Raw genomic sequence first — 15991 nt, 5'->3', positions numbered from 1 at the left:
TATCGTATATCATTGAGGAGTTTTATTTAATATGTAATACATGCTCTGATTGGGTAGGTTCAAAGCAATCCGCCAATAGCGTCCCTTGTATGAAATCAACTGGGCAAACAAACTGAGGAAGCATGTACCTTAAATTAAAAGATCCATTGCCTGCAGAAATCTGCGAACCAGCGAAAAATCCGTGATATATATTTAGATATGCTTACATTTAAAATCCGCGATGGAGTGAAGCTGCATAAGATCACTGTATTATGTATACCCTTATATTAATTATAAACACGTTATGCAGTTATACCTACTACATCCTTTTCTAGAAATAAACTTTTATTCCTGAGATCAATTTTGCAACAGATTTTCAGGGCATTAGTTTTGTTATTATTAGTATTTGTATAATGTTATCAATAGAAATGAACAGAGTAATTCATAAAAAGTCTGATTTATCTGTTGTAGAAGCATACTGTCACCATCAATTGGTAGCCCGTGAAATAATGCATGTTTCCTTGGATTTCAAGTCCTCCTCTAACATATTTTTTCAGTTAAATTAAACTTAAAATAATCAGAAAGGTACAGAGAATTTCAAAGGGACAAGTCCTCAATTTAGGTCAACAAGACACGCAAAACGCAGAGCACAATACCGACCACCAAGACATCCTTTGGTATGACATTAAATAAAAAGGAAAAATTTCTGACATTTTCTGAATGGGGTTGGAGTCACAAGTGTACTTACAAGTGGTCTTTAATGCAGTCAGGTTTGACTTAAGTCATAAGAATGAGCTTGTGTGCATGTGACAGCTGACAACCAATGAGCAGTCACCCAGAAGTACAATGCATTCACTGCTGTCCCAAGGAAAAAAAGAGTGTTTCATCTACATCCACTGGATTATAAAATTATTGTCATGTTATTCATTAAGAAGAATATTCATTTCAAATAAATTATAGACAAAGTTTTCATACATTGTTTTTTATTTCATTAAACTTTCCAATGTTGACATGCAAGATCGGTAAATTCAGAATAACTGACTGATAAAATTAAACTTTAATTTTTTGTTTAAAGGTTTATTTTTCATTTGTTCAGCTTTAAGGTATTAAAAATATTGGGCCACTATGATATGAATGTGAATGATGTAGCGAGTGAACAATATAATCTAGAAATCATACATCATAAAACACTTACAAAACACACCTTCATCTCATTGGCAGTAGTTGCATTCAAACGCTATGTAATGACATTCTGAACTTTTCCTATTTCATTTTCAATAATCATTCATTCTTTACAATTTCAATAAGTTCATTTTACATAACATATTGGATGATACATTAGCAGGATTTCATTTGAATAGAGATGCATGTCTGCATCACCATCTTCACTTGAAAGGCCGTGCAAGAATCTAGGAAAGGAAAGGAAATGGAATTACCTGGAAGCTTTATTTATTTATAATTGAAAAAATAGAAATAAATCAAGATGGTTTTAACTCTTGAAAGTGATTGTATGTTTATTTTAATTTACATCTGCAATTATTTTCTTTCTCCGGATTTTTTAATGTAATTTTCCAAATAAAACATAATAACATAATTACTGAGTACAGGATATTAGCAATTAAAGAAACCTACTCTAATATTTCTAAAAAAATGAACAATTTCATACTGTAAATTGAAAGATGACTAAGATTGTTTTGCGTTTATATTTATATGCTTTTTTTCACAGTCTTTTTGTGAAATACATTTTTAAACAACACCTGATATACTATAATTGAATACCAGAGCAACAGTCATTTATTCCTTAAGTTATCGAAATGTGCCTATTAATAATGGGGATGAATAAAGAAATTCTCTTCTGGGGTCCTAATGTTGTCATCTGAATTTGAAAGACAGCTTGAGATGTGCAGGAAAGATCAAGAAAGGAATGACTCCTTTTGTCAGGAATCCTTACATCAGGGCATTCATTACCCTTCTAGCAACAGTCTTGATAAAAATACATTGTATGCCCTTCAAAGGAAGGGTCTTGAAATTTTCTTGACTCTCAAATAACTTTCAGGAAGTCATGATAATTGATGAAGTGCATTTTAATGAAAAGAGAGTGCTATACTCCCTGTGCATGCATTATACAGAGGGCAAAAAAATGAAGAGCAGGGAAAATAGTTGGCCAAAGCTGAGGGAGATTGTAAGTACAAGTTTATGAAATCAGGTTTCTGTGTGCAGGGATGCTAGCCTTGCACGTTGTGCTAGGGTGAGTAGTTCAGCAATACAGGAGGAACATTAAAGTAGAAAATTGGCATCTCTGGCCCGAGATCAGCTAGTTAAAGTAATTTACGCGTGTAGTAAGTACGCCCCTCTGGGTGCCACCTAGTGTAAGAGTTCCAGGCATTGCACGTTAGTAGAAGTCCAAATGACAGACCCAGAACACACTGAATGGCTTATATATTTTGACTGGCATTGGAGAATCTGGCAATTCCCCAGGAAGAGAAGAAGTTGATGGGCCATATCCAGCCCAGCTTCATGTTCTGTCACTGCTTACTACACCAGGAATAGAAGAATGAAAGAGTTGATGTTGATGAAATATAACTAGCAGATATTTTGTAAAAAGGTTCTCTCTTCCCTTTAGTTCTAAGCTATCATTTTACAACTTTATTATAACTTTTTCTCGCAATTGCCTCAGATAATGTTTGAAATCAAAATAAAAAAATTGATATTTCTTGTGTGTCTTGCTGTCTCTCTGATTCTAGATAACTCCTTTCTCAATAAACAATTAGAACCACTTGTGGTATTCTCTGAAGACCATAAAATACAACAAGTATCTTCTTCTTTAATTAAGTGACAACCTGACTTAAGTCTCTAGAGCTTGACCTGTGGGAGAAAATTGGTACACTTAGCAAAACTTAGATTAACATGGCAAGAAATTAAAAAAACCATACAGGCAGTTCTTTGGACTCCGGTGGTGTGAGCCAGCACTGATGTTTTGTTCATTATATAGTATACTGTATAGCCTTTAACACATTATATACAAGTGTTTTCTTTGTTTAACATATTATTGCATTAGTATTAAAATACCAGTTTTGGGTTTTATCACCTTTTTCTATTAATTACATTTCACAGGAATCTATACATATAAAAGGCAAAGCCCTCACTAACTCATCACTAATTTTCCCACTTTCCATATAGGTGGGAAGCTGAAATTTTGTGTGCTCATTTCTTGCAGCGTACTTACAAAAGTTAGGCATGTTTCATGTCCTATTGCAACACCCAAGGGGGGAAAAAGGTGTACCACCAAAATATATATATATATATGTGTAGGGGAAACCCCTCCTCACTATTTATGTGACTTTGAACATGTGTAGGAAGCCCAAATTTCCCATGCTCATCCTTTACTCTGTACTTACAAATGTTAAGTATGTTTAATTTTGCACCGTGCCCCGTAACGAACTTTAGAAAATAATGCCTTCTTTTTGACGGTTCTCACCATTATGCCATAAGGAACTTTCGGAACTGACCTCTCCTTTTGGCGGTTTCATTCCTTATTTCCATTAACAGAGGGTTTATTTCACGGTATAGACGCACAAGTGCCGCCCTCGGTCCCACATCCTTTTTCCGCTGTCTGTGCACCTACCACATGGTTGGCCTCCTACCTATATACATTAATGACATCCCGTGCTGATGTGCCTCCTCACTCACTTCCTTACTTTCAACAGCTGTTCGTCATGCTCACTGCTTCCTTCTTCTTCACTCCACCACTTCAAGCCTGTTATTGTTCACCTTCCTTCATGTCTTCTGCTGGTGACTCCTGCCTTTTTGTTACAATCATCAAATTCACTCTCAATACTAAAATAACATTGACAATCATGTTACATTATTTTTAAAATGTTTCCTTTTTCATAACTTCTATAACACACTACTTCTCTGCTGTAAAGTGCAGGTATTTTACTAGTTTTATTATAAGTGGCTCAACAAATATTATACTAAAATTTAGACTTAGTGATCAACTAACTTTAAAGAATGTATTTACTATATCATGCCAAATTTTCACTACTTATCCCATTATTTCCATTATATCATGATGAAAAATCATTCCTTGTGGAATCTCTTTTATGAAAAAATCATGTAGGTGACAATAAACCTAATCATATACAATCATACTGTTCACCATTGATTTTGAAAGTTTTCTTAATTAAGAGGTAGGAATTCACACTTTATTGAAGACAATGTGAAAACTCGTGTTTTTGTTTAATTAATATAAAAAATATGTCCTAAAGGCAGCAAATACAATGTAGCCAGGAAGCAAACTGCTTGATTATTGCCCCAAGAACAATGGGAGTCAGATGGAATTGAAAAAAAGAAAAACACTCTATTTATAAACAGGTTTGAGAGGAAATATGTTTGATTTGACAACTTATTAGTTTAGCATTCAGTTCAATTAAGTAAGAAAGTACTGTTATTGTTTTGATTAACATTCCAAAAAAATCAGTATATGGTTTTTATATGATAGGGTGAAGGAAATTCAAAGGAAATTGAAAATAAAATATGGAGCAGGAAGTTAAAAGGTGCTTGTTTGAGGGGCTAAAATATGTATTTGTTGTGTATTTTCAAATTCTTTGTTGTAATGACAGTAATTACCACCCAAAACCATATCTTTCATCCACATAAATGCTGCTTGCACACATGACAACTTCACAAAGTTAAGAGGAGGCTCTGTACAATCACATTGATCAGAAACGCTACATTATAACCATGGTAGGTAATTGTAGATAATCCTTTAAGCATGACAGTTGAGGATCGGGTTTAAAAACATTTTACATATGATGCAGGAAAGGTCCCAAAACTGAGAATTAGTAGGAAATAAAAAAACTTTTCAGTCGGTTAATAAGGACTTGAAAAAAAAGATGCAAAGTTAAAAAACAGCTGTGTAATGTTACTAAGACTGATAACTCCAATGCAAAAATGTGGGCAAATGATAACATGAGGTCAGCCATTAGTAAGGATAGATAAGCTAAAAGGCAGTTAGAGATGAATACAGCAGATAAGGCAAAAGATGTTCCAAAGAGAATTCTTTCTGTAATGTCATATTAAAAGAACAGTCAAGGAGTAGATGAAGTGAATCAGGAATAGTAAAGGGGAAGTAAAAAAATACAGACAGTGAAATAGTGGATGCTCTAAATCAGGCATGTCAAACACAAATCTAAATCAACAGAAATCTGTGCGGCCCGCATGACAGATCCTAGATAGCACTAAGCTTGTACAATTTGATTGTACAATGATTACTATCTTTTGTGATTGAATCATTCTGCATCTTCGGCGTTACTTACTGACTTTTCTTTCTTCCGCCTTCTGACAAAAGCGCATTTTCCCATGGCATTACGGTACCGGAAACATCATCTGCTAGTATAGTTGCAGCTGCGGCGTCAGCTCCTCGATATCCTAGGCATGACACTGCCAAACTTGACCAAAGTTAATTTAGCCACGATGTCACAACTGAAGCGCTAGGCTGCAGCAGCCTGACGGGCTACACTACTGGCTTGGCTGCTGAGACTGGCCACTGGGCAGAACTGACAATCACGAGTAGTAATAGCTTGCATATTTTTCATGTAATGGAGCGGGAGATCGTCAGGCGGATCGGTGTGGCGTACGCAGTGATGCGGGCTCTGCATCGGTCTTTCGTGGTGAAAATGGAGCTGAGCCATTAGGCAAAGCTCTCAATTTACCGGTCGATCTACATTCCTACCCTCACCTATGGTCATGAACTGTGGGAAGTGACCGAAAGAATGCGATCGCGAATGCAAGCGGCTGAAATAAGTTTCCTCCGCAGACTGTCTGGGCTTTCCCTTTGTAAAGGACACATGATGCCTCAGCAGGGCTTGAATCACAGCGTTTGTGTGACTTTTATTTTGAACAGTTATTGGGTGTCTTTAGTTTGCATAATTAATTGTGCAGTTTTGCTGGGAATAGGAAAGGAAAATGGTGACAAATGGGGTTAACAATCAAGCACCTCGCTGAAAAGTGAACAAGATATTAATTTCTCTGTGCTATATGTAAAACAAAGGTTACGAATGTTTATGTTATTTACATGCTTTTTATTTTGTACTTTGCCTTTTATAGTTCTTACGGTGTGTTTATGGAAGAAGGTCACGGAAACGATAATATAATTCATAAAACATCACTCTGAGAGCTGACCATCACTCAGCCGGGGTCGCTACACCCTTAAAGATAGGGTGAGAAGCTCAGTCATCCGAGAGGAACTGCTCCTCCGCATCGAGAGGATTCAGATGAGGTGGCTCAGGCATCGGATCAGGATGCCTCCTGGATGCCTCCCTGGTGAGAGGAAGACCCAGGACTTGCTGGAGGGACTATGTCTCTCGGCTGCCCTGGGAATACCTCGGGATTCCCCTAGGAGAGCTAGTAGAAGTGGCTGGGGAGAGGGAAGTCTGGGCATCTCTGTTCAAGCTGTTGCCCCCGCAACCCGAACTCGGATAAGCGGAAGAGGATGGATGGATATTCATGTTTTTTTGCTCTAGTTTTATGTAATTTTGTGCTAGTATTGTAACGAACAGTTAGTACAGACTACAGCTGAAGATCTGAAGTGGATGCGAGAAGTTAGTGAGTTGCTTATTAACAATTTCTTGTGATTTTAAGTTTGTAAAATTAGTGTAGGTCAGAGGGCCTTTTGCATATCGGCTTATTTTACAATTTAAACTTTGAAGTAAACTTAGTAAAGTAAAATTAGATTTTTGGAGGATTTGATTTTCAACTTGTATTACCGAGTAATGAATTCAGAGAGCATTTTCATGATTTCAGTTCACATGAACAGGACTTTGCGCTGTTTTCATCACCATACTTTTACAACGTTGAAAATGTGCCTGAGAATATCCAAATGGAATTGATTGAACTGCAGTCAGATTCTATTCTGAAGGCAAAATATAATGAAGTTGGTGTGCCAGGCTTGTATGCTTACCTGCCACCCTTGTATGTGCAGATACGTAATTTGGCATTGAGAGTACTGTCTATGTTCGGAAGCATTTACGTTTATGACAATTGTTTTTGTTAATGAAAGCTACCAAAACCCCATATCGCTCAAGATTTACTGTCGAGCACCTTTCATCCCTCATAAAAGTTGCAGCTGCACAAGATTTCAAGCCTGATATTGACAAACTGGTTACTAATAAGAGATGCCAAGTGTCAGGACAAAAGAAATAAGTCTCAGACTGTAAGACTCCTATATAAGGACCTAGCTAAGAGGCTAACACTCTAATTGTACACTGTTGTACGGAGTTTGTATGGAAATAAATTGCTTTTCTTTAAACTTTAAGTATTACATTTTTTAAAGTTTTCAGTATTGTAAAGAAAGCTACAGTAACTTTGTATAAAAGTATTTGTTACAGTGCATCCCGCTGACATGCATACAACAGTCAAAACGACCCACCAATGGTACTGAGTTTGACATGCCTGCTCTAAATAAGTATTTTTCTGGGGTCTTCACAAGTAAGGGAGTGGATAACCTCCCAGTTGTATCAGGGACTACTGTGGAGGTACTGAGTGATTTGGAAATTTTAGAGGGAGTAGTACTGCTCAGATTAAATAGGAAAAAATCAAACATCTCACCAGGACCAGATAATATTTACCCTCGAGTGCTTAAGGAGGTTAGTGAGTGAATATGTAAATCGTTAATGCAAATTTTTAATAAGCTGCTGCAAACTGGGGAAATTCTAAAGGCCTGGAAAATCACAAATATTATCCTATAAAGGGTGACTGGCCAAATCCAAGCAACTATAGGCCAGTAAACTTAACATGTATCAAAGTTAAATTAATGGAAGGAATCATTAAGATTGAGACTGATGTTGATGAAATACAACTAGGGTCCAGGGACCTTTAGATCTTCAGTCTAACACTCTCCCAACTGAGCTATTCGGCCACAAGAATCACTCAGCCACTTCGAGGTTTTTCATTGCATTTGTCAGCGACATAGCAAAAAATGTCACGGTGTCCTGAAGTATAGCATTTAATTCAGATTTTTAAGGTTTAATCTTCCTTCAAGTGCAATTTAATATGGATCTGTGGCAAATTCATTAAAGAAGTTTTTCAGGGACTTTTAGTGCATCCATTATAAGATTTTAAGTGTGCCACCATTTTCTATTACACAGCTACATATGGCCTGTTTATTCTATTAACAGATTTTCAAAACACATGTCAAAACAAAATGCTGCATTTCCAAATCCATATTCTAAATTAAGATCTGCTAAGCTTAGTTTTTCAAGGTTGATATGGTGGTCTCCAGTATCCAACTGTTACCTCAAACATATGTAAGGGATGGTATTTTTTTCGTTCATGAAAGCCACCAAGGTGATGCCTGTACATTCGTAATGGTACAAGTTTCTTGTGAAGTGAAATTCTTGTGAGATTACGCATAACTTCATCCTTTTCGTATCCTGCATAGACAACATTTCAGAAAGACTTGTTTTGGAATGATAGAAAAATGACATCATTAAAGCTAATATTGGTAAAGCTTGGTGTCAAAAATAGATTTATGTATCTGCTGCTCCTTCTGTTTCTTTCTTAAAGATAAAAGCATTTACGCTGCTTTCGTGAGCAATTGTGACACACAACTTCAATTGCTAACCAATTCTGTATCTACAGCTGAAGGCAGACCGGTTCCACTTGAAGATGTTATTTGGAAATTGCTTACTATGGGAGAAGTGTAAGTGTGAACATTCAGAAACCTAGGCTCCCATTACTGTTTTTCCTACTGCAACATATGACCGGGACACCTTATACGCCATGTTAAAACAGCTCACTGCTGAAACCCGGGACCTTTAGATCTTCAGTCTAACGCTCTCCCAACTGAGCTATTGCGGTCACAAGAACCACTCAGCCAGTTCGAGGTTTTTCATTGCATTTGTCAGCAACATGGTAAAAAATATCACTGTGTCCTGAAGTATAGCATTTAATTCAAATTTTTAAGGTTCAATCTTCCTTCAAGTGCGATTTAAAATGGATATGTGGCAAATTCATTAAAGCAGTTTTTCAGGGGCTTTTAGTGTATCTCTAATTTTACTGAACAGTCAGTATTGGGTCCAGAAGAGGGAAGTCGTGTTTTACTAACATGCTGGAATTCTATGAGGAAGCAACAAAAGTATATGATCAAAATGGAGAATATGATATTATTTATCTTAACTTTCAGAAAGCTTTGATAAGGTGCCACATGAGAGTGCATTAACAGCTGTAAGGAGGAGACTGGAAGAAGACGGCACCTTCACCACCAGAATCAACCTTAACTCACACCAAATCTGCTTGCTCTTGGATCTGTATTTGAACACCATTTACTTCTCGTACAGAGGTAACTTTTACAGACAGAGACATGGCTGTGCCATGGGATAACCCAGTGTCACCCATTGTAGCCAACTTGTACATGGAAGAAATGGAGGAAAAAGCACTCAACTCTTTCCCAGGGACGACACCAACCCACTAGTTCAGATATGTTGATGACACCTGGGTAAAGATCAAGATCCAGAAGGTACAGGCCTTTACAGACCACATTAAATCAGGGGACACCAACATACAATTCACCAGGGAAGACTCCAAAAATAACCAATTGGCTTTACTGGATTCTACAATCATCATTGGGACTGAAGGAAACCTAGAAATGGAAATCTACAGAAAACCAGCCCACACTGACCAGTATCTTTTGTTTGATTCACATCACCCACTACAACACAAACTAGGAGTTATCAGGACTCTACACCACAGAGCAGAGAACATCCCCACTTTCACAGAAGCTAAGAAGAAGGAAAACAGGCATCTGAAGACAGCCCTTAAGACTTGTGGATATGCCAAGTGGGCCTTTAACAAGGCAGGATCTTGTTCCAGAAAAAGGAAAATGGAACAGTCGGAGTCCCAGGGCCAACGGAAGAACCTGGTTATTCCATAGATGGCTGGTGTGTCCAAAAAGTTAAAAAGGATTTTTGGAAAACACCACATACCTGTCCACTTCAAACCCACTAACACCCTAAGGCAGAGACTCATCCACCCCAAAGACCGGATACCGAAACAGAAGAAGAGCAATGTAATATATGCCATTTGATGTAGCGAAGAGTGTCCAGAACTGTACATAGGTGACACCAAACAGCCGCTACACAGGAGGATGGCCCAGCACAGAAGGAGTAAGACCTTAGGGCCAGAATCAGCTGTATACCTCCATTTGACGGACAAAGTACACTCATCTGAGGACATTGACGTCCAAATATTGGATAGGGAAGACATGTGGTTTAAGAGAGGGGTGAGGGAAGCTTTGCATGTGCAAATCAACAACCCCTCACTCAACAGAGGTAGAGGGCATAGGCATAACCTGTCTTCAATTTATCATGCTGCCCTTTCATCCATCCCCAGGAAGTCAGGCCCAATTCACAGGTCCACCAGGTGGACCACTCTTAATGACCCGCTCTATGGGGGTAAGAGGGGCTGTTAAAAGGTGTGACGGTTACATCTACCCACACCTCCCCCTTCCTTTGTTTTACTCAATTAGCCTATTCAGGGCAGATGTGAAGTGAAACTAACCTACAGGAAAAAATTGTGGTCTCTAACAGCATTCCTCAGACTGAAGAAGCTGATTGGATGAGCAGTGAAACGTATCTACCTAACAAGAAAGAAGTCTAGTTGCCATGACTCAACTACCAGATAACACATGAGAGATTGAGCATCAAGATAAAAGAAGTTGGAGTTAAGACTGTAATGTATAGATGGGTTCAACATTGGGTAAAACAAAGGAAGCAGAGGATTGTGGTGCAAGTATCTCTATAAGAATTGGGTGATGTTAAGACTGATGTCCTATAGGCGGAGAGTGCTAGGGCTGCTGCTTTTGTAAATAGCCTACATATAAATGATTCAGATCAAAGTATAAACAACAGTCTTGTCAGTTTTGCAGATGATATCAAGCTAGGTGGATTGGCAGATTATCTGGAATCATTACAGAGGGATTTGGACAGAGTACATGTTTGGAAAGATTTGTTGCTGATTAAAATTTTTGAATGTTTGATTGAAATTTTAGAACTGAATACACAATGGGAGGTCTAAATTTCAAAAATGCTGCTTATAAAAGGAACCTAGGAATCATAATAGACTCATCAGTAACAACTTCCAGACAGTGTATATATAAGTATATATAGTACGATGTGTGGAGTACAAGTCCAAGGAGGTTCTGCTCAAGCTTTATAATGCACTGGTGAGACCTCATCTGGAGTACTGTGTGCAGTTTTGGACTCCAGGCTACAAAAAGGACATAGCAGTGGTAGTCCTTAGAAAAGCGATCAGGCTGATTCAAGGACTACAGGGGATGAATTATGAGGAGAGATTAAAAGAGCTGAGCCTTTTCAGTTTACCAAAAGAAGATAAAGAGGTGACATGACTGAATGGTTTAAAATTATGAAGGGAATTACTCCAGTGTATCGAGACTGTTATTTTAAAATGAGTTCATCAAGAACACGTGGACACAGTTGGAAACTGTTAAGGGTAAATATCGCACAAACGTTGGGAAGTTTTTTTTACACAGAGAACCATAGAAACTTGGAATAAGCTACCAAGTAGCTTGGTAGACAGTGGGACTTTAGGGGCATTCAGAACTAGAGTTGCTGTTATTTTGTAGGAATTAGGTTCAGGATTGGTGATTTGTGCTGTGCTGTATGGTCTGTTCTCATCAAAATATTTCTAATGTTCTAATGTTCTAAGAAATTATAGCAAAAATGGGATGTAGAATGCAAATCACTAGTCACAATCTCTAAAATCTTATAAGAATACAGTGTCATTGACCGTAGCACTTATTTTACAAAGCTATAATTAAAATATGTTTTTTTTTTTTGTTCTGAGCTGTAGATACCTACTCGGCCTCTGCGTGGTACCTGTATTTTACAACTGATGTGTGGCTGTTTCCTGTCTAAGAAATGTATTTCCTTTGTGACATCTGTGAGTGACATAGGCAAGTGTGAATATGCAATCACAGAGCATGAAACTTTTCAGATCTTGTTTATTTTGAATAATACTTATAGAATTATTAATTGAACACATTGCACCACTGTACATCTAGCACAGTGAAAAAAAACACTGATCAATATCTGCATTAACACAATAAGAAATGTCACATCTAAATTACTGAACAAAGAAATATTTTTGAAATGCAAGGTGGGACACCTAAATTAGAGCGGATGTATACAAGGCTGTCCTGGGAAATGCAGCACTTTCGGTTACCCTACAAATAGACATACTGCAGTTTGGAAGATAATAAAACAATAAAAGTGCAAAGCCAAAACATACAGGATTCAACAACCCATTTTTAAAATTGTATCATAAATGTCATACAGTAAATGGAAATGGATAAATAATTAAATCAAAAGAAGTAAAATAATAAGAAAGAACAAAATGATTTATTTGCCAACAATGTGCAAGCACATTATGTCATTTACTCAAGCCTGCAGAGTAAGCTAAACATACTGGAATGTATATATTTAAGCTTCAAACACAACACATATGCACTTGTTATAAACAAATACACTGTGCAAGTTAGAAGTAGCTTTCAAAATTGAAAGAAATAAGGTGTCAGATTGCAGATCTGCTTTTCACTAATGTGTTCAACTCAGTAGACTGTGTATACACAATGAGGATCCAACATGCATGCCATTTAATTTATAACGTACTGTACCACTCGGGATTTTCATGTGTTCAGTTTTATCAGACTTCATGATCACATTCTGAGCAATATTATAAAAAACAAAATGCTTAAATAAGTGAGTGCACAATCGTTTTATGCACAAATTTGTGTGTACAATGACTTATTAAATGACATAATTTTTCTTTATTATTTCATTTTACGTGCTGCTTTTTAGAAATTTATCCGTATCAACAGTCATATAAATGTTTTTTCTTTTCATACTGATCCTACAGTGATCCTACTGTATCCTACAGTATGATTTAATCAGGAAACAACAGTGTCTTTCACAAAGAAAAATCTTTTTAATCTGTTTATGTAAATATGCAAAACATATAAATTGCTAATTATTTTGGTGTGAATAATAATTGATGCCAAGCTGACAAGAAACAAGTATTATGTTGCATCTCTTGGATGTCAGTTTGGATTAAAGATAATACCAATGCTAACAAAAAACTGAACTTAGCATATGAGCTGCAATGTAACAGAATCATAAATGCCACATCCATCCACCCATTTTAAAACTTTTTTTTTATAATTCACAATGTGTCTTGGCCCTTACCTTTTCTTAGGCTGCATGCTGGCTGTTCCTAATTTACAGTATCCTCCAAGTGCAAAAGTGACTTGAGCCCTTAAAAGCTTTAAATAAAAAAAATATTATTATTATTACATAGCCAACCCATCAAATGGAATACCATTAAGGGCTCAGGTTTGCTTTGAGTTCATCATTATTATTTATGTGCTTATTGAATTTCCTCTTTATGTTAAATGAAAGACATAGGCAACTTTTGATAAAGTCTTTTTTCCAATTTAAGGAATAAATCCCTAATTATCACATTATATTTTATGTTAACCAATAGGCAAGTGATCCTTTTGTAGTTTCTTGTTTGTAATCCGCAATGTTTGATTGCTACAGCTAAAAAATAACGTTACACTGTGCTCTCAAGACATATATAGGGATGCTACAGTAATAAAAATTTAAAGAAGTTTACAAAAGTGTATTTCATCTCATTGAGACAATATTCAAAGCCCAAAGAGGTTAAGTTATATTGACAGAGAATAATGAATTATTGTAAATTGCATGTTAATTTTGTAAAAATGTAACTATCCAATAATATCTGAATAAATTGGTACTTTGTATACACATTTGCACCTTTTTTTGCTAATTACACCTTTGTATATACAATTGGAACATATTATGTTTTCACACTTACTCATGTTTCCGATATCTCAAATAAACTTTCTGGTATCTGCTGCAGCTGAGGTATCTTAAAATGTTTTCAGAATATCGCATAGTTTATTTATTAATATCTGAAATACATTGTGAGTTATTTGTAAAAAGAAAAAGTTATTTCGAGGTATCTGAATATCATTTTGAAATACATAAAAGATATCACAATTAAATATAGCTCAAATGTATTTCCATATACAGTATCTAAAAATAGCTTCCTGTCCATTTTGATGTATTGGATACAAATTTCCACATCTTAAATAACCTTTCATGCATTTTGAGATCCGAAAAGAGACAGGAATTCCTATTGAAAAAATAATTTCACAGAAAGCGATTTTGAGATATCTCAGAATGAATTTAAGATATCTCAAAATGCACAAGCCATTCTAAGGCATTTGAAAATGTATTAGAGATATCTTTCAACTATCTTAAAATGTAAAGACCTTATTTTGAGATATCTTGAATTGAGTTTCAGATAACTGAAAAGCTGGACTGCATTTTAATATGGGCTACATTTTCTTCCAGAGGTTGTAAAAGGTAATGAAAATACCTTTTCATTTGTATTTGTGGAATGCAGGGCCTGGTGTACCTGTGTGACATTTTGGTGTCACTCACGCATCCATCCTCATCTATGTTCAGGGTAATGTGCTTTCTACTAAAATAGCGTTTGTACCCATGACCGCCTGTGTGTTGATACTGTGATATTGTGTGTGATTCACAGATTAGATTAGATTATATTTTACTTTATTTGTCCCCAAGGGGGAAATTAATATTTTACAGAAGCTCCCTAAAAACAAATAAATACATAAAGTATTTAATTAATTAATAAATAAATAAAAACTTCTGTCATGGGTAACAGAGAGATGCTACTGTCAATGGCAGACTGTATGTGGCAGTAAAATAACTTGAAAAGACTTGCTTAGATTGTACCACAGGCTTATATTTAAATGCATTAATATTTAGATAGAGGAGGTCAAGCTTGTAGTGTCCATGAATGGAACAGGACTAGAAGACATTTGATTCCTTGTCATCAGCATTCAGAATGATTCATCATTAAGGTATTGGTACATAGTGAATAATTTCTGTTGATGTGTCAGCCAAGATGTAACTTACTTTGCTGAGCAGTGACACGGACGAATTCAGTCCAAATTTCAATGTCTTGTTCAAACATTTTACTTTTAATTTTATTGTGCTCCCTTTTCATCATTGCACATTTACAAAAATCTCCAGTCCCCATTTTCCACTCAGTCTGATGGAACCAAATAGCATCTGAAATAAGAGGTGTAAGCCCAGTACCCAAAATATCACTGTACCTGAACTTGCCATAACTCGCAATGTGATATAATAGTTCAAACAACTTATATGAAAACAACCAAAGATTTCTCATTATATGCAGTTAGGCGTGCACATTCATCTTTGTTAAAATGATATCTTTTTCCATTGTTGTCCTGTGTTTCCAAAACAGTCAGCCTTTGTGCTGCCGAACACCATCTTCTGGCAGTTCCTAGTTTCCTAAATTAGGAAAATTGATTAAGTACTTTTACTTTCAGTTTTAACAGTAGAACTGAAACTGTGTCATGAGATTTTTGAGCCAATTAGGAACATTTTCCTACTCTGATGTACCTGATAAATACAGGCACTGATGCATTAAAAGACAGTGCTTGTAGAGATATTAGAATACACATCCAAATTACAGAAATGGATGAAAACAGAGTATAGAAGCAACACACAAAAGAGCTAAATATGTTCTCTGCCCAGATTCATAAGGCTGATGTAATTAGGTACAGTAAGTCTAATTTCTATAAAGAAAAACCTCATGCTGGGGTGGGGAAAGCATGCTAAGGAGCAATCGTTAAAAACTGCTTAAAGTTTTCTTAGTGTATGTGCAACAATAATAAGAGAAACAAATAACTTTGCCACCCATATACCCATCTGTGAATTACACAACATCATGTTATCTACTCTCTCTATATAAAATCCTAAGCCTAAAAGTGCAACGATTTTGTAAAAACGATTTTATGTGATATTTTTATGTCACTTTTTTGTCACAACTTAAATTGGGCTTATTTTAAAACCTACATATA

At 36.2% G+C, this 15991-nt stretch overlaps 1 pseudogene; it reads left to right on the top strand.

The window, feature by feature from the left end:
• The first annotated feature begins 7427 nt into the window (after nucleotides 1-7427).
• Nucleotides 7428-10447, top strand: LOC120528767 (annotated as a pseudogene).
• Nucleotides 10448-15991: the final 5544 nt, after the last annotated feature.

The sequence above is a fragment of the Polypterus senegalus genome, chromosome 4, assembly GCF_016835505.1.
Source record: "Polypterus senegalus isolate Bchr_013 chromosome 4, ASM1683550v1, whole genome shotgun sequence".
NCBI classification, from domain to species: domain Eukaryota; kingdom Metazoa; phylum Chordata; class Cladistia; order Polypteriformes; family Polypteridae; genus Polypterus; species Polypterus senegalus.
Note: the sequence above shows the minus strand (reverse complement) of the source record. Positions and strands in the feature narration are given on the sequence as shown.